We start from the raw sequence: 20,939 nt of genomic DNA, 5'->3' as shown, positions 1-20,939 counted from the left end.
AGGGTGGGAGGGACGCAGGATCCTGGAGGAACACCGCAGGTTATGCTTATGGGGTCTGCTGAGGCTATTGAGGAGAAGACTCTCATAGTGCGGTTGTCTATGGCCTCTTTCGAAAAGTGGGCTACCGATGCTAGCTGTTCACACAGGAGTGTGTGATCCACCAGGTCTAAGGCTGCTGACAGGTCGAGGAGGAGTAACATGGCAGTGTTTCCTTTGTCATTGATTTTGTTGATCTGGGTTTTAAGGTTGATAAGAGCTGTCTCAGTGCCATGCTGTGGTCTGAAACCAGATTGGCGTGTGCCTAGATGATTATAGGTTTCTAGGTATTGCTGGATTTGTAGGTATGCTACTCTGTCTATTATCTTTAACAGGAACAGTATTGTAGTGATGGGCCTGTAGTTGGTGGGAATGGAGGGGTCTAGTGTTTGCTTCTTAAGGAGAGGCAGAACTCAAGATTCTTTGAGATTATTGGGTATAGTGTTGGAGGAGAAGGATGCGTTGATCAGTTTGGTTATAAATGGGGCTAGGTCCCTGGCAGCATCCTTGATTATTTGTGGTGGGCAGTTGTCACCTTTGCAGTTCGATGGTTTAAGTGAGTTTATAACCCTTTCCGTTTCTAGGATGGATATTTTGGTGAATCTGAAAGGATTTGGGTTGGATGGATTAGTAGTTTTGGCATGGTGACTAGGTGATGATATATTGGGCCTTAAGGATTCTTTTTTCAGTTTGATTTTAGTTTGGAGAGATTTGATTTTGTTAGATAGAGCGTTTTGTACCCTGGTGCACCATTGCTTGTCTTTAGTTATGTTGTCCGGCAGGGGTATGGGGGATTCTAGTTCCCTTAGTATAGAAAATAGTTCTCTTGTATTGGAGCTGGATTTATTAATTCTTTCGTTTAATATGTTCTTTTTGGTGAGAAGGATTTCTCTTTTGTAATGGTTGGCGAGGAGTTTAAGCTGTAGTTTTTTCTCTTCTGTAGGAGTATTACGCCATTGGGATTCTAATTTCCTTTTGCACATTCTTAGTTCTTTCAGGTAGGGGGTGAACCAATTATTCAGGTGAGCTTGCTGTTTGCTTTTTTGCATTTTTAGAGGGGCAATGATGTCTAGTCCGTTTTTCATGGCACGGTTGTATTTTTCTACAAGGCATTCTGGATTTAAGTTGTCAGGGAGAGCATTGAGGGTTGGCAGTAGAAGTGGTAGAAGGTTGTCAGGGGTTATATATTTTTTTAGCTCTGGTGGGCAGTGGTTGTGCCATGATCTTTTCGTTACTGACTTCTTTATTAAGTGACAGTGTGAAGTTGATGAGGTAGTGGTCTGTCCAGTATTGAGGGGTGGTTTTGGTAATGGTGGTGTCGCAGTTCAAGGTGGCGATCCAGTCCAAGGTCCTGCCTTTATTGTGGGTAGGGGTGAGTACTTTATGGAGTAGACCGTGCTCGGCTAGCATGGTGGCTATGGCTTGTGCTGATTTGTCGTCTGGGTCGTTCAGGCCGAGATTTAGGTCGCCGAGTACTAGTAGCTGTGAGGTGTTTTTAATGTTGTTGGCTATGAGGCTGGAAAGGTCTGCCTCGAATGAACCAATGGGGCCGGGAGGCCAATATATAAGGTGGATGGTTAAGGTGCGCCAGTTGGAGATAGGTCATTTTGCAGTGAGGAGCTCGCAGGATTTGAACAGTGATTGGTTGAATAATCTTAACTCGAGGTTGGTCTTTGCTATGATGGCCAGACCGCCTCCTCTATTATTGGGTCTGTCCAATATGATTATTTGGTAGTTTTCAGGGATGCCTATGGAGAGTTCTGGGCCTGCTGCTTCATGCAGCCAAATTTCGGTGATCGCTAGTAGGTCGAGGTTGTTAGTGGATAGGGTGTCTGCTATTTCTGTGGCATGGGCCAATAAGGATCTAGCATTAATCAAAGCTCCGGATAGGGAGGTTGTATTGGGTGAGTCCTGGGAGGTTATGGGGATGAGTTTAAGTTGGGTGGTGTTGCTGCAGGGCGTAGATAGGTGAGGGCATATTTTGGTGGGTTGTGAGGTGGATCTCAAGGGGGGATTGGGGTGTTTGTTGTGGTAGATGGGCTCATAGAGGCGGGGTAATCTTGTGAAAAGTCTGAGGTTTCTTTCTGTAAGAGAGCAGGGTGCGTTTTCTGCTGGGGGCATGGTCATGGAGTTTGCAACAGTGGAGATGGTGACGGACATGAGAAGGTATATTAAGATGGTTGTTTGATTTTTTCCTGCGTACATTGTGCGAAGAGTGATTATCTCAAGTTCTCTTAACGGTGGCAGAGGTGTTGACGTATCACCTTGGCTAGCGTCAGGTGGAGTCCAGCAGTTGGTATGGGGTGGTGCTAGCCTAGTGGTGGCAGGGGTGCCATAGTTAGCATGGATGCCTAAGATAAAATGCTGCAACTAGTAGGGAGGCAGTGGTGGGCTGTGGTAGTACAGCAGTGGGCAGGCTAGTGGCGGCAGCCATGGTGAGGCACATTAGTTAGAAACAGGAAATACACACCTAAATTCGTTGTTCTACGGTATGGCCAGAACAGTGGTGGTTAACAGTGGCAGACTTTCAGGAGTTGAGCAGCCTAGATTTGAATATCCACAATATTGCAGAAACAGTGGTGGTTAACAGGCAGACTTCAGGAGTTAAGCAGCCTAACTAAGTCTATTTCCAAAAACAGTGGTGGGTAACAGTGGCAGGCTTTCATGAGTTAGGCAACCTAGATTCCAATATCCACAATATTGTAAAAAGAGTGGTGGGTAACAGGCAGACTTTCAGGAGTTAAGCAACCTAGATTTGAATATCCACAATATTGCAAAAAAACAGTGGTGGGTAACAGGCAGACTTTCAGGAGTTAAGCAACCTAGATTCGGATATCCACAATATTGTAAAAACAGTGGTGGGTAAGAGGCGGACTTTCAGGAGTAAGGCAACCTAGATTCGAATATCCACAATATTGTAAAAACTGTGGTGGGTAACAGTGTCAGGCTTTCATGAGTTAGGCAACCTAGATTCGAATATCCACAATATTGGAAAAAAACAGTGGTGGGTAAAAGGCAGACTTTCAGGAGTTAAGCAACCTAGATTTGAATATCCACAATATTGTAAAAACAGTGGTGGGTAAGAGGCAGACTTTCAGGAGTTAGGCAACCTAGATTTGAATATCCACAATATTGTAAAAACAGTGGTGGGTAACAGGCAGACTTTCAGGAATTAAGCAAGATCGGCAGTCATTAATAATGGCAGACAGGTCTTAGAGTGAGTACATCTAGACATGACTTGTTAGAGACTGGCAGAGTGTGTGGATGCGCCTATGGTGCTGTCTGGTCTGAGCATGTTATAATTGCAGGTTGGCAGAGCAAGTTAGCAAGGCAATTATGGATAATGTAAGCTATGCATATGTAGACTAGGAAGGATGGAAGTAACATGTGAGTTAAGGCAGTATTATAGAGGCCAACTGAGGTCTACTGGTAGCGCGGGATTCCAACGGTATCGTGCTATCATAGAGACACACTTTGTGCACTGAGGTATCCTCGCAGTGGTGTGATGATCATGTCAGTGTTGAGAGCCACAATATGGGGGTGAGATGAGCGGCGCCTGGCGGCAGTGATTTAACTGGGGTTGGCTGGTATGCGTGGTGCGGGGAGGCAATGATTATGTTGGCGGGTGATATGGATGGGTGTGATAGCAAGTACAGAGGCACCTGGGCGAGCTACGTTTGGGATGGTGATTGGCGTGGGATGACGGCTTGTATTCTAATGCGTGGGCGTGTGTGGCCATGAAGGAGAGGCGTATCGTGCTGCTGGAGCCAGCATGGCATGAGATGGAAGTCTTGATAAAAGAAGATAGAAGCGAACGTCAATGTAATGACAGGGCAGTTCGAGCATCGTTAGATGGTATCAAAGTGCATGTGCAGCCGAGCATCCAGGGAGGTGCGCTGATGGAGAACAGTGATAAAAGTTACTTTTGATCCAGCGTGTGTGAGCCGGGGGGCTGGCAGGCGGCAGACATGGCTAGAACAGGCTTAGAACAGTCGGTGGCCTTGTGTTCCTGGGCCTTGGACTGAGTGGGCCGGCTTTGCCTGCCGGCGTCCAATGTGGGTGAAGGTAGGTCTGTTAACCAATCGGCTGGTGTAAGAGGCTGCTGTGGGCCTGGTTAGGCAGGGGAGGCTGCAGGTCCAAAACGGACGGCCATATTGGAAGATTTAGGTGCCTCGTGTGCCTTAATGGAGGTGATGGCCCTAGAATTTTCTGGTGCAAATTGCTGCGGATAGGTTTTCTTTTGTAGCGGTTTCAGCTATCTATTGCATGTGGATTAGTAGGTTAAAAAATGCTATTTTTGTCAAAAAAGTAGCACTGGGCAAGCAGTGCGTACCATATTTCGCCGCCTGCTCGAGGGACATCCTGTGTAGGTCCACTGCTCCTGCAGGGATCGGTCCTGCTTGGAGGAGCTCCTGCTCCTTGGATGAGTTGTAGTGACTGCTGGGCAGGCTTAGAACAGTCGGTGGCCTTGTGTTCCTGGGCCTTGGACTCAGTGGGCCGGCTTCACCTGCCGGCGTCCAATGGGGGTGAAGGTAGGTCCATTAACCAATCGGCTGGTGTAAGAGGATGCTGTAGCCGTGTTAGGCAGGGGAGGCTGCAGCTCCAAAACGGACGGCCATCTTGGAAGATTTAAGTGCCTCGTGTGCCTTAATGGAGGTGATGGCACTAGAATAGCGTTTTCTGGTGCAACTTGCTGCGGATAGGTTTTCTTTTGTAGCGGTTTCAGCTATCTATTGCATGTGGATTAGCAGGTTAAAAAATGCAATTATTGTCAAAAAAGTAGCGCTGGGCAAGCAGCGCTTACCATATTTCGCCGCCTGCTTGAGGGACTTCCTGTGTAGGTCCACTGCTCCTGCAGGGATCGGTCCTGCTTGGAGGAGCTCCTGCTCATTGGATGGGTTGTATTGTATTTCTTTGGCTTTCTTCCTGGATGGTGATGGATTGGGGACCCAGATGATATGTTATGATATGGCATTTATAATGCACCTATACACAAGTGTTTCAAGGCGAGACAAGGCAAGGGAGGGGGAACAGAGGGAAGACAGAGACAACAATCTTACTAGGCCAGGTGACATTGAGATCGCACAAGTGCAGGGGAGGGGGAAGGGCAAAGGTGCAGGGGGCAAGGGGGAGGGGGCAATGCATAGGATAAAAATGAGTTGAGTGTCATCCGAATAGCACTGAAAGTTGGGGCAGAGCGCGGCAATGCGGTGGGCAAGAACTGCCAGGTATTGGTTGAACAGCCAGGGAGAAAGGTTAGATCCCTGGGGAACCCCACAGGTAGAGATAAAGATAGAGAAGAGGAAGCACCCAAGTTGGACCTGCGAGGGTCGATCGGAAAGGAAAGAATTCAGCCAAGCCGGAGCCTGATCGGTGATACCCAGGTTATCACAGAGACGGTTGAGCAGGATGGCATGGTGTACCATGTCAAAGGTAGAGGAGAGATCAAGTAAGATGAGGACACATGGGGTGATGGAATCAAGGTTGGAAAGAAGGTCTTCACGCATGTTCACGAGAGCAGTTTCGGTTCTTCTGGCAGCTCTGAAGCCAGACTGATGGTCATGGAGACAACCATCAGATTCAGTGTGAAGATTAAGCTAGTAGATAGCCAGCTTTTCAAGGAGTTTTCCCAGGAAAGGAATGATGGAGATTGGGTGACAGTTAGCCAGGGTCTGCATAGGTTTTTGTAAGAATAGGGTGCACAAGGGAGTGCTTTGGGTGGAAGGGAAGACTCCAGTGGCAAAGGAGTTGTTGCAGAAGCCAGCCAGAGCAGGAGCCGGGGTGTCAATGTGGTCCTTGATGGTTTTGGAGGAAAAGGGGTGAACCTGTTTTGATGAGACTTTCATAGATCAGACTTGTCTAGAAACCTTGTCTGGGGAGAACAGTGGAAAGGCATAGAAGAAGGGAGGAGAGGTGGCCGAAGAAGGGCCAGAGGAAGATCAGGGAGTAGAGGGAGTAGGAGGAAAGGAAGAGAGAGAGGACAAGATCCCTGAGTTTTAGAGATGCAATGAGAATCTAGGGCCATGCAGAGAGCATGGGAGGGGACAGGAGAGGTAGAGACTGCAGCAGGATTGGCCAGCCCCTTGCAGATTTTAAAGAGTTCGGCCGAGTTGTTAGATGCCACAGAGACTTTGCTTTGGATGTGGGCTCTCTTCTTGGTGCAGACAGAGAGATGGTATTGTCTTTGGAGCAGGCGGCAGGCCAGTTTGTCAGAGGGTGTAAGGGAAGCACGCCATTTCCTCTCAGCCACCCTGCACTTGCGTTTAAGGGTGACAAGGTTTGAGACGTACCAAGGGGTGCACATGGCTTTGTGCTTCAAGCGCTTCTTCATGGCAGGGCAAGGACATCTAAAGTATCAGATATATCAGAGTGGAGAATGGAAAGGGCTGTGTCAGGGTGTGAGTCAGCCAAAGGGCCAAGGGGGGGGGGGGAGTGGCAGTGAAAGCCTCAACTGACACATGCTTCATGGGTCAGATAACCGAGAAGGTAGGTGGCAGTACTGGAGTTGGCTTGGCCTGAGTGGTAGAGAGGGTGAGCTGGGAGGAAAGGAGAAAGTGATCACTCCAGGAGAGAGGAGTGGTGAGAGGGATCAAAAGGGGAAGGTCTGAAGAGATCAGAACATCCAGAGTGTGTCCTGCATAGTAATTTGGGCCAGAGGGGAGAATAGAGAGTGAGAGTGAGTCGCAGAGGTCGCGAAAGAGTCCAGAGGAAGGACTGGAAGCATCCAGGTGCCATTGACATCTCTGCTGCTGCTGTTGTCATGTGGGTAGGAAAATGTAAAATAACAAAAATTACAACATTGAGAAGACAATGCCACAAAAAATGAAAAAGAAAAAAAAAGAATAACAAAGTGAAGAAAAAAAACAAACTGATCAAATGACAAGACAAGGGAAAGGAAGGTTAGTTGGTAAAAAGGAGGATCAATTAAAGGGTTAAAGTGCCAAAAGGTCTTGCAATTACTTGGTAAACCTTTCACTAAAACAAGAACTAGTAGCAAAAACAATATACACATATTTTGTATGGGTGGAGTGATTATTTGCAGCTATGTGGGCCTGATTGGTCACTTTTGCATGCATGGATTTCGTCATAAGGCATGGGCGTAGCCACGTTTAGACACCACAGTGTGTGAATGACCCATTCTTTTACATAGTAAAGAGTCATGTGCAGGTGAGTAACTACAGTGCGCATTCTGATTGGGTACAGCATGGGTTGTGAAGATACGTATATGCATCAACAAGGCACGATGTCCGATTGGGCCATTTTGCACATGTGGATTTCGTCATACGACATGGGCATAGCTGGGTTGAGAGACTGCAGTGCATGATTGGCCCTTCATTGATGCAGTCAAGAGTCATGTGCAGACACATAACCACAACGTGCATTCTGATTGGCATCCACATGAGGCGGAAAGATGCGCAGATGCGTCAACAAGACCTGATGCCCGATTGGGCCATTTCGCACATGTGGATTTCATGATATGGCATGGACGTAGCAGCTTCACTATACCGCAGCATGTGATTGGGTCATTTGCTGACATATCTAAGCAGGGGAGCACAGCCCGTGATCTCATTGACTCTTGAAAAATAGGCACAAAGCCGTGTAGCTGGTTGAATGCAGCTTTTAAAGTGATTGGACATTCACTCGATGTGGCTACGGCCACATGCATGCACGTCTCCTCTTTCACTCAGGCGATTGGTCAATAATTTAGGCTTGAAAACGCCATTGCGCTAGGCATACCTGTGCATATGCATTCTGGTTGACAAACCGTGGTTATACCCCTCTCCCAAGCATTTCTTTTGTGTTTTCTGTCATTGCTTCTTGTCTCTTGGTGGGTGAACTTCATTGTGAGCCTTCAGGAACTTTTCAAATGCAGTATCTCCTTTTATCCATTTCTTTTTTTATCTTTCTCCTCTCTATACCTTTGTCCTTTTGTCCTTTGTCTTGTGCTTCGTAGTTGTTCAGTTTTTGTTATTTTATCTTTTTTTTAAATGTTTTTTTATATTAAGTGGCAGAGTCCTTTTTGTGTTGTTTTTTTAAAACATGTTTTATTGTTCCTCCACGGTCCTACCTTTCAAAATGACTACAACCAGCACAGATGATGAAGTGATGTGGGTGGCTTCAGCTTTACCGGCACAGAAGAAGCAATGTGTACAAATAAAATACCTGACAGTTGGCAGTATTTCCACGTAAAGGACCAACACAGCAAAAAGGAGATTGAGTAGGTTATGTGTCATTTCTGTGGTAAGGTTTTGCAAAGGGGACTTTTTCACAAGCCATCGCAAAACTTGGGGACATCTACGTTAATTCAACATCTTGTCTGTGTTCATTGGGATGAAGTGGATGAATCATATAGGGAGGCTCATGTGAAACATAAGGTCAAAGCTCATGGAGCAAGATAAGCAAATCAGTATTCATCACCTGCGCGACAGACTTCCAATACAATTACTAGCTATTTTCCACCAACTAACCTCAGTTCATCGTGTGTGCCTCCTATGTTTCTAACTTTACTGTGATGTGCAAAACCTGTCACAGCTTGATCAAGGTGGGAGGTGGCACCCTAAACGCTTGGGGCAAGGCTCTTTCAGAACACACAGGCAATTGCCAATACTAGGTATATTTTTAGTGTCCATTTTTGTTACGACATTCTTTAGAAGAAATTAACACCCAAACATGTACAAAATATAAAATGTGAAAAAAGTGTCCTTTTTTACCTTTTGTTATATGTATGAATCCTAGTGTTCTTCTCTATCCAGTTGCTACCTCTATTTTCCTTATCTCCAAAATGGTCATTTTCAGGGCCAACATTTCAGTTATAAAAATAGACAGTAACATACATACTGTATAAATAGATCACAGGCTATAGCCACTGTTGAAGGCCTGAAGGCTGTGGCTAGTGTCCATGACTGAAGGCTATGAATAGTGCCCAATACTGTGTTAACATATATTTGGCCATGCACACTGAACATGGCAGAAGGCCATGCTTAATGCCAGTTACGGGTGTAATGTAATTAGTGATGTGATCAGTGATGTCATCATTGTGGTCATAGGCTTTGCAACAGGGAGTGCAAAGTTAAGGTGGCTTTAGCTGAATTTCCAGGTTTTGTTGCTTTAGGTTCTCACCTTAATGTCCTTGAAACTAATATGTTTTAACTAGGCTTCTGAAAGAGGCAATAGCAAGGTAGAGAATGTGGGATGTGTCATTTCCCCAAGGCCTTAGAGTCAAATAAAATACACAGACCAAAAGGAATCAACTTTAATCACCTTCACTTATCAGTGCTCAATCTCATGGAAAATGGGAGCGTTTTAGGAAAACAGGAATGGAGCAGATTTGGATTCCAAATTAATACAGCAGTTGGGAAAACTGAAGTATCTAGACTGGGTTGAATGCAGAGTAATTTTTTTAAAAAAAGGATCAGATTACCTGAGGGGGATTTTGGATCAGCTTCACAGACTAGACTAGGGAAGGCTTCCCTGATATATTAGCCTGATGGCAACCAAATGGTGTGCATCAGCATTTCAAAGACAGGAAAAAAAGTAAATTACGAAAGGCCTGATTATTAAGACATTTTTTACAAGACATAATACACAACTGGATAGTAGCACATGTTTTTCAGATCCCTGTTTAAATGTTGTAACACAAAAAAAGGAACACAACACATGGTGCATGTGCTAAGCCTTTTCAATTATTAGCAACCAATCCAACATCAAAGAAGAAGAAGTCACATAGTGTCTATGCTCGTGTTAGAAACCTGAGTGATAGAGAACCTAGTGCATCTTGTAATTGCCGTACATCCTTTTGTTTTAAATGTTATTTTAAGAACTGCTTCACCTATTGATTTCAGGGTGTGTCTGGATTTAAAAGCTTTTTTCTCCAATGAAGATTATTTTTTAGAAGAAACCATGAATGTCAAGTTGCACACCTGCATACAGAGTGAAAGCATAGCTTACACTTGGTGTTGATTTAGGTATGTGTGCAGTCCGGTTGTAATTTAAGTGGGGAATCACGTGTCAAATGTTTGCAATGGCAATGTATTTAATGAAATAGATTGTTATTGCAAACCAGCTTGTTTCTTTGTCTCAAAGTGTGAGTTTGGAATTGCTAAATGCTTAACAAAAAAAAGTCCAGAAATGTAAGCTCAAAAATAGAAAGGTTGCTTGCGGGCTTCTTGCTAAGAAGGGGCGTTACATCTTCATTAGATAGGATTTTTGCCAAAGTGCTAAATTAATTATCTGACAGGAGATCATTGTTCATTGCTCATGGTTAGATCTGGATGAATTTTAAAAAGGATGATCAGAAAGGCTACTGAGTTCTTTTAAGAAAGCTTTGTCCCTACCATTCGAGTGGAACCATTTTTCAGTGTAAACAATCTTGGGTATCGGACAATGGATCATCGTCCAATCACATGCCTCAGATCGTGGGTCCATGGCTTTATTCCTTAAGTTATACCCATCAATCAGAACTTTCTGGGTGTGATTCGTCAAGATCGTCTGGGATTCTTAAGCCAATCTGAGGCCTTCAAAATCCTAAAAGAAGTTCAGCCCTCTATGTAAGGCTCCATCCACTTCCTGTGCTGTGTAAGAATAAATACCCATGTCAGGCTGTTTGGAGGATTCTGTAGAGTTAGAGAGGGTTTGAGGAGTTTTAAAGAACTGCAGCTGTTTTGTGTTAGCTTTTTGTATAATTTCCATAGTATAGGTTGTTAGTTTATTTGTGTAGGAAATGTTTAATCGTTTTCCAATGTGTTGATAGTGTGTTGTTATTTGCCTCCATTTAAAAAAGAAAAATAAACTTTAATCTTTTCTTTTGTTTCATTATTTATATTTATTTGTATACAGTACTTAAACGTTTACAAATACATTCATATTTCATACAACTCAAACACATTTAAAACACAGTTAAAACAATTATAATATACTCAACCATTATAGAATATATAGTCCACATCGTACTCCAAATATTAATGACAATTGGTTACACAACTAAAAAAGGGTAATTCAATTCAAATTCATAGTTTAAAATACAATGCATGTTTATTATTATTATTATTATTATTATTATTATTATTATTATTATTATTATTATGCCCAATCCTAATTAGGGGGACACCATACTGCCCAATGCAAAACAACAACACAATACAACATGCCTCTATCATTAACTTCCCGTAACCCAAAAGCAACAAAATACAAATCTGTCCAAATGACATAATCCAGTTGCATTTTATAAATAATAAAACTGCAAGACTAAAAGTCTGCATGTTAAGATCTCACCTAAAACCATAGTCAACTCATTTCTAGCATGGATATTCTCAGCCTACTGTTTCACCTATTCCAGAGGCCTGGCAATGATCACTTGGTAACATGCCTCTATCATTAACTTCCCCTAACCCAAAAGCAACAACATACAAATCTGTCCAAATTACATAATCCAGTTTCATATTATAAATAATAAAACTGCAAGACTAAAAGTTTGCATGTTAAGATCTCACCTAAAACCATAGTCAACTGATATATGCAACATTTCTAGCATGGATATTCTCAGCCTACTGTTCACCTATTCCAGAGGGTTGGCAATGATCACTTGGTAACAATTTTGTAATCAAACCCCACATCCAGAAGAGAGCAAAATGCACCCTTTCATTCTCAGTGTTGAGACACATATGTCCAAAATGAGTCTGTTTTAATAGTTTCAAGACAATGTACAAATGTACCTAATATTGTCTCTAATAGAGGATCCTAACTCTGCACACTCAGGAAATAAGTGTGTGGCCGTTTCTAATGAGGACTTACTTTTATCGACAAGTGCATGCTTGACATAGGTATATTATACCTGGCCCCATAAATGTTTTATCATGGTAGCTGATTAATTCTTAACTTCATAAGAAACAATCTAAGGGCAGAGCTCGGGCAAAATATGACATGTCTTTGTGCCTTAGGGTAAGTGTCTGTTTCTAATCCCACTTCTGCGTGGGATATTAGACTATATAAATTTTCTTTCCTTTAAATCTAATAGGCCCATCAGCCTTCTAATTTATTTTCGCATGGTGCACTCCACCTCACTTACAACCTGGTCATATGTATTATTAGTTTTTGCACTGATAGTTGCACATCTATGGGGACATCCTACTGTCATAGTGGATAGATTATTTAGCCAGTCTTCCAATTTATTGCCACTAAAAGACCGGAAGTGATTGGTCTCAACAATATCAAGAGAATCAACTATTCTCCCAATTTTGCCAACATTTCTACTAGTCCATCTTATTATATTTCCCACCTGATTAGACTGGAGACCCGAGCATCCCAACTGGTCTCCCTTAATTTTAAAGTTGTCCCACAGACCGAGAGTCAGGGTCAGTGTCCTGTGGTCACTATACTCAACGGCATTGACGCTGAGCTCCCGAGTCGCCATAAAACAGGCATTATTTACAAATATACAAAGTAGATCTAGAGTTATTACTGTCCCATATATATTGACCAGGAGTATCTCCATCAGTGTGTCCATTCAACATGTGAAGGTCCCAATGTTTAAGATAACTAACCAAACGTTTCCCTCTGACGTTATGACCCCCATGCTGCATTATACTTCTACTAGCAACATTAACATAATTGGAACAATCCAAATGGTCGCTACATTGTGCATTTAAATCTCCACACAATAGTCCCACAGTATCTTCACCGTGTACTTTAAGGTGTTCTGACATAGCCTGCTCAAGTCGTTGTAAGAAAATCTCAATAGATTTTAAACTAGGAGGTACATATACATTTATAATCAGCATCACTGTGCTTTCTTTACCAGTACAAATACTTATCTCCACTCCCAGTGCACAGCCTCCATCAGTAATTTGCCAGGCTTCTCGGGAACATAGCCTATTACTAAACCTATAATCAAACCTCCATAAGGTCTACCTTCGGGACCCTTCTTGGCCAACACATGATAAAGATGGTCACCCTCTATGTAAACTGGGCTATCCAACCAAGTCTCCTGTAGCATTATCACATCATGGCCAATCAATAAGTGCATAGATCCCCCTTATGGAGTAAGTGCCTATGCCCAAGTGTTCCAATTAAGTAACTTCATAGGTCAGTTGCTGACCAAAAGGGGGTGCTGATTTGCCAGAAGGGGGACACGGGGGGGGGGCACTTGTTTCACCTCCTGCCCTCAATGCTCATTCTCCTCAGAGCTTATCCTATACCGGTCTTGCTCTGACACAGATGACCCATCCTTATAAAGTCCTTGTGCCCACACAATATTATATATTCCTGACGCACTCAGGGTACCCTCAGAACTACCAACTGACCGCTTACCCACACTTTCAGCCCCATATCTTCAAGGGCCTCAATACTGGCCCACAATAAAGCTGCCAATGCAGGGCTAGCTACCCACAATAATACCCAATTGGAATTACTGTCCCACTTTGGAAGGGCCAATTCAACAATATCAGATGATACAATTGTGGTTAACCATGGTACCATTGCCCATATCCACAGCAAAGTAGACCTATTCAAAAGGGGCTACGAGCAGTAGGCTGTTTTGTGTTCTAACTTAACCATACATCGAGGCTTAACTATTTCCATTTTTGTTTATGTATGTTAGAGATCACTTTTGTACGGGGTTCCACAACAAACTGCAGTATTCAACTCAGTTAGGTCGTTAGCTGTATTAGGCCAATCCTGTGCAACCATGACTCTAGATAATAACCTTTCTGTTGAGACACCCTCCTTACCCAGCCTTCCACTCCCCTTTTCTTCCTTGGTGACAATAGATGGCTTATACACTTTTCCAGCATTGTTACTGATTATCTTTGACCGATATAAAGCCGGTACCCCTTCCTTATTTGTCTGAACCCTCCGGGTGGGCTAAGGTAAGATCCACCAATCCATGGGTCCCTGTAAAATGACTGTTCTTTTGGTCCCATCAGTAAAGGTGTGAGACTTTTTTTTTTTTGCTTTTGTAAATGCACCCAGACCTACACCTTTTGTCACATTTAATTTCCTGGGTTTATCCCCATGCAGCAATGAATTGGTATTCGGGGCTTTAGGCCTCTCTATAGCTTCAGTTGTTAATGCATCCAACATTTTTTCATGAATTGTGGACGCAAATTTTTCCATCAGAGATATTTCCATGCACAGAGCCTCTAATGCATCATCTTCATTAGCTGCACTAATATTAACAGAATCGTGCGTTCTCCAAGCATTTCCTGTCTCATCCAGAGATATGTACTCATCCAGAGATATGAACTCATGATTCTCATCCAAATCTTCCCCTTCACCTTTCATCTTCCCCTCATCGTGCTCACCAATCGTATCTAACAAATGAGTTTCAAGATATCATCAATGGTTTATATTAGCCTCATTCATTTGCTGCGACCCAATAGGCATTATACCAAAGCTTCTACTGCTGTACACAGTACTTTTTGAATATGTCTTTGATTATTTACCAATTGTGAACATATATTTAAAACAGACTCCAGTTTCTTTCAACTCGAAATTAAAAATCTCGTCAGCCTTGTGTGTAGGCTCAGCTATCTCAGATGGGTTCCCAAACCTCTCGTTCTCAACAAAACCCCCAGGGACTGTATTGCCTACCAATTGTTCAAAGGCAAGGCTAGAAGAAACATTACTAGATCAGATTGCACTATTAGCTTTGTAGGAAACTCCAATGTAGTTCTGCTGCAGGGTTCTGCATACATTAAGTAACAAACCATTATTGTCAGGAGAAGGGGATGACTCCCACAATATTGCCAAGGAGTCTCCGTTGCTGGGCTGGGCATCATTAGTCATAAGGTGTTGTGAGTCCGTGGGTAGGCTTCCGACCATACTGGGCACAGGGATAGGGCCAAGGTGAGCCTGCGGCGCAGAAGACAAGCCAGCGCAAGGCAGCATGTTAACCTCATTAAGCGTGCCCACATTTGCACCCGCCTTGCTTATCCCTGACAGAAAAACCCAGCAATGTTAGTTTGAACAGCACCAGTGTCCTTTTTGTCCACTCTTTCTCTTAGGTATCTCCTTAATGATTCTACGAGGGGGCACTGGGCTCCGCTGATGCAACATGTTATGTGGCATAATGATAAAGTGCTTCATTCACCCTCCATTGTTCGACAATCATTCCATATGATATGATATGATAGTTTATTTATATAGCGCCTATACACAATGGGCCTCATTACGACCCTGGCGGTAAGGGGTTAGCGCCATCGTTAGCTGCGCCGACCCCTTACCGCCAATCACGAGTTCCCTTTCCGCCATGGCGGATTTTACACCTGCTTCTAGCGGGTGTAAAAAACCATGGCGGTAAGGGACCTTGATGTTAATTACGCCACCGTAATTTACGGTGGCGTAATTAACGCCTTCCCCACTCCCATTATGCCCTATGGGGCAAAAATGGGAATGGGGAAGGGTAAATGGGGATTGGGGACTTACCGCCCCGCCGACCTCGGAATGGGGCGGTAAGTCCGCCAACCACCATGGCGTAAACGTAGTTTACGCCATGGTGGTAAAGTCACGGCCCAGGCGGTAACTTACCGCCTGGGTCGTAATGAGGCCCAATGTGTTTCAAAGCGCTTCAAGGAGGGAGGGGACATAGGAAAATACAGTTACATTCAGCAAGAGTCCTTGAAACAATACAGAATCTGAAAATAACTATCATAATAGGCCTGTCGACATTTCTGATAGTGCAAGTGCATAGACAAGTAAGGCAAGAGGTAATGGATAGGAAGGAGAACAAAGCAAGCAGTAACATTACTATGTCTGACGACAATTTACGCAGTGCAGGTGGTAACAAGAGGCGGGGTGGGAGGGGGGGCAAGGGGACGGAGGGGGGAAGGAGAACAAGGCACGCTACTGAGCAAAAATGTCGGTGACAAATTTGAAAAGCAGTGGAGGGGGAGGAGGGAGAGAACAAGGGGGAGGAAGGGGGACAGACAAGCTGCTATCAAGAGTCACGGAACAGATGATATGAGTAAGTGCTAGGAGGGGGAAGTCAGAGAGGAGGGAGAATAAGAAGGGGGGGAGTAGGAAGGTAATGGAAGAGGATGGAAGTGAGGAGGGGGAAGGGAAGGAGGCAGGAAGGGGGGGTGAAGGGCAGAGCAAAAGAGGGGGGGAGAAGCAAGGGTGGGGGTGAAGAGACATTCACGGATGGGCAGGGGGGCACACAGACACTCACAGAGGGGCAGGGGGCACACAGACACTCACGGGGGGCAGAGGGGCACACAGACACTCACGGAGGGACAGGGGGGCACACAGACACTCAAGGGGGGCAAGAGGGCACACAGACACTCACGGGGGCCAGGGGGGCACATAGACACTCATGGAAGGGCAGGGAGGCACACAGACACTCACGGAGGGGCAGGGGGGCACACAGACACTCATGGAGGGGCAGGGGGGCACATAGACACTCATGGAGGGGCAGGGAGGCACACAGACACTCACGGAGGGGCAGGGGGGCAGACAGACACTCATGGAGGGGCAGGGGGGCACACAGACACTCACAGGGGGCAAGAGGGCACACAGACACTCACGGAGGGGCAGGGGGGCACACAGACACTGAAGGGGGCCCGTCGATCCGGCGTACCGCGGTAGACAGCGGTAGCCAGTGCCTTTGTTGTGGGCCTTCGGTAGTGTGGCCGGCTCCCGCTTCCCGGTTGCTGCCATTGGCTAAAGGGGGCCAAGGCAACCAATGGGAGAGGGAGGCAGGAGCTGGCCCAGAAAAAGAAGCACAAAGACAAATACAGCATCAACAACGTGCAAACGGCCATCTTGGAAAGGCCTTCTGGCAGCAGGCATGAATAGGGCATAGCACATATGAATCCCAAGTGGGATGTGCCCTGAGCGCAACAAGCAGATGGAAGAAAGCAGTGTGCACACATGGCCGAAAAGTGCATTTCCAGTCATTTTAGACGGTCGCTCGCAGCATCAGCAATAAATGTCAAAGTGTCTTTTTCCTTACCCCCAGCAGCAATGATGGCAGTCCGGCGCAGGTGGAAAAAGCTGGGGAGCAGAGGGAAAGGGGCTCCATCCGGGTCAGGAGATAGGCAGAGATTGAAAGTGGATGGTGGAATGGAATATGGAGTCCTTTGATGACTCCTTAATGTTATTGTATTGTCTTTGAACGATGTCCTTTACTTTACTTTAAAGTAGAGTCTAATAGTCAAAGAATGTAAATGAAAAATAAATAAACATACTTTGGGACTTAGTGTTCTGGTAATTTCTTATTATTCTGGTAACGTTCATATCTCGTTTGTTGTGCATACAAAACAATTGCATGTGCACGCGATTCCTTTTTTCCATTTATTACACTTTTAAGAATGATTAGTGCAGTGATGCAAGCCGCAGCAAAATCACATTAAAAGTGCAGGAATGGTTTGTCCATAGCTGAGGGATGAATAGTGAAATTCCATTATTTTGTTCAGGGAGAAATCTCTGCTATGAATGCGTCGTCCTTGGTATTTTAACTGTAATTCCTAACACCATTCACCCAAAATGTAGTACAGGTCAAGCTACAAAAGTAATCTTCAGTCATAAAAGGCCTTGTTCCTTATCATCTTTATTCATTTTGGATTATGCTGTTAGACTCAGTGTGCCAAATGTATCACATTATTCAGAAAGCGTAGCATTCTGCTGATATCACGCAGCTCGCATTTGCTGTACAGGGTCTTTCTTACCCTATGGCCCTGTTTTGTTCAGGCTGCATAGACTGGAGAAGATCAAATAGTGTTAATCCTTTAACCTGCCAACCCACACTTAATACAATTGAGAAAAAGAAATTGTGCAAAGCAATTTTCAATGTCTATGCATCTACTGCAAACCAATACAGTATTTTCTTTTATCACTGTGTTTCCTAATGTGTTCCATTTTAAAATCATATTATGGAAGCGATGTGGTTGTTGCAACAACCATTTTATGTTGTATCATTGTAAGCATTTATTACCATCCAAACAATGACATGCTTTCCAAAGTCATACCTGCATTACCCGAGTCTTCTCACCCCTTGGGTGAAGGGAACGCTAGCATAATGTGCCTCTTCTTTATTAGAGAGTAAACAGGATATATGGAGAGTTCCGGTGTTAGAATGCTGTGCTTTGCAAACATTTGCATACATAAAAACAGTGTATCTATTTGTCCAGACCGTAGGCCACATTACGAGTATGGTGGCAATTTCAATAGGCGGCAGTAACGTTTATAATTCCGTCATATCACTGGTAACTGAAAAAGGGAGGAAAATACCAATAAGAACATGCTGTAATTCATCCAAATGAATAAGCCCCCACAAATGTATTGTTAAATGCATATTTTTTTCTTTTTATTAATATAGTTGAATCAAATCAACTTGTCAATATAAACTTTACATTCAATTGCTCATACATAAGAAACAACAAGGCATGAACTGTGATGAATATAGGGTAAAACAAACATAGATCTTAATTACACAATTACAAGATACAAACTAACAATTGTTAAAAGTTTCAGTTAATTTAAAACAAAGACAAATTAGGAATTTAGCAAAGCGCACAACAAAACAAAATTACAGAAAAAACAGAAAAATTGAACAACAAAATTCTTCAACAAGTTAAATTCACTGCATAAAGGAAGTTGACTATTGCAATTTGCAAGGAAACATTTATAGTGTACAGCATGGTTGACCATTTCTGAATTGGATCCAGATTTCCCAGATATCTACAGTGACTTGAAAAAATGTCAAGCGTTCCTGAATTAAAGCTGGACACAAAGGCAGAATATGTTCCAAGGATTCTGTAACCTTGGAGTCCAAACAGAACCGACAACAGACTAATTCCCCCTTGTTACATTTGCGTTGAGCAAGTAGTTCACGCGTGTGCCATAGATTGAAACGCATTCTCAAGATACCAGAATGTATTTTTTTACACAGGAACTTGAGGAGATACGGTTCCATAGGCCCCAAGCTTTTGTGTCTACATTTTTCAGGTATAGCAGATTTGTATTGAAGGCATCTAGATCTAGTCTTGATCCAATTATGATGATAAATTAGTTGTTTTACTTTGTCGGGATTGGTCAAAAGCATGTTAAGGGAGGCATCCGCTTGCACTAAGATGTTATAAATGGCACGTAGCCAAGGTTTAACAAAAAGATGAGCGATTTGGAATATATAGTTTGACAAGAATTGCAAAGCATTGTTTTCCCTGTTAAGCATCAGACATTTTTGGAGGAGGGCACAAGTTCTCCACTTGTATTGCGCATGCAGAGAGGTGAGCCCTAATTCGTAACGCACCCACACCACTAGAATGCATTGTGGCAGGTGAAGAATCGCCTTCCAAAATTTGCCTTCTAGTCTATCCAAGACTACTGCAGACCAGGTGGATTGAGACTCAAGGCCATATAATATACGGGGTGGCTTTTTGTTTCCAGTAAAGCAATGCTGGTTTCATGGTAAAAGCACCATAACGGTGCATTATAATCTTGGTCTGTGAAATCGCTGAATCCAGCTTACGCTTCACAAATGGGCAGTAACTGAGGCACTACCATCAAAAACCATGCCCAAATACACATAATTCGGTACTGTTGCCAAGTTTGTGTGATTAATGGCCCATCAAGGTTTGAATCTGGCAGATTTAGTGGGTCTGTAAATGAAAATCTGGCTTTTGGAAGTATTAACACGCAGTTTGTTCTTCAATATGTAGCCGTTAAAGCCATCCAATACGTTTTGTAGGCCACACAGGGTTTTTGAAATTAGGACCAAGTCATCGGCATACATGAGAGTCTGGATCTTACGATTGTTTATTTTGGGTGAGTCAGATGGTATTGCCTCAAAGACCTGCCGTACATCATACATAAAGTAGTTGAAAATTGCGGACGTCAGAAGGCAGCCTTGTTTTAGGCCGCGGGCTGTGGGGCTAGCCATTGATAGTAACACTTCTAGATTTAATCTAATGCGAATTTATGTTTCACAATGCAATGATTGGATGATTTGCTGTAATGTGAAGGGGCAATTATCTCTGTTGAGTTTAGCAAAAAGAAGAGGCCGGGAAATGGCATCAAAGGCCGTGTGGAGATCCACAAAGGCAAAATAGAGTGCTTGTTTTGAAGCTTGTGCTTGGGATTTGATTGCATTGAGGCAAAGCATGTTGATATTCGTGCCTAGACCTGCAAGAAAGCCCGTCTGAAAGGGGTCTCTTGTATGGGAAGCTTTAGTCCAGTTGTTAAAGTCTCAAAGGATAGGTTTGGAGAAAAGCATTCCAGGGGCATCCAAAAGTGCGATGGGCCTATAATTACAAGGAAGGGTGCGATCGCCCTTCTTGTGAATCAGTACTATGATAGAGGTTTTCCATGAGATGGGAATAATATGGGAAGCAATGATATGTTGAAAGAGATTGTTCAAGATTCTAGCCCACATTGAGGGGTTTGATTTGAACATAAAATGACTAAGGCCATCAGGGCCCATGGCTCTGGAGGAACTGATATGCTTAATGTAATCTTCGAGGATAGATGGGGAGCATTCAAGAGACCAGATTTCTTGGCTGTCAGGCGGGTGAGCCAGGTTGGCAAAAGTTGGATCTGCATATAGTTTTGTATAATGATGGATCCATTGTGTCTCATTCACGCTAGAGACCTGCATAGCACACTGGGATTGGTGAGTACACTGATTGAATATGGCCCATGTATCAGCTGTGTTTTTTCGCTATTAGTCTAAGCATATGCTCACTATCTGCTTGTAAGCGGTGTGCTTGGTGTTGCCGCATCCAATTGCGATATCTGCATTTGGCCGATCTCAACTGCTGATTGCGAGTTGGCTGATTGAGTTTGCTAATAGACCTTTTTCACGATGGTATTCAGTCTTTCTAGCTTTCACTAGAGGATTGAAGGAATGTTTGTGGGAGAACTCTAGGTGACTACCACGTTTCACAAAGTTCTTAAATGTGATTAGAAGATTG

This window comes from Ambystoma mexicanum, chromosome 9, assembly GCF_040938575.1.
Source record: "Ambystoma mexicanum isolate Mex_15411 chromosome 9, UKY_AmexF1_1, whole genome shotgun sequence".
Lineage (NCBI taxonomy): Eukaryota > Metazoa > Chordata > Amphibia > Caudata > Ambystomatidae > Ambystoma > Ambystoma mexicanum.
The sequence above is the reverse complement of the archived record's forward strand: the minus strand, read 5'-3'. Positions refer to the sequence as shown.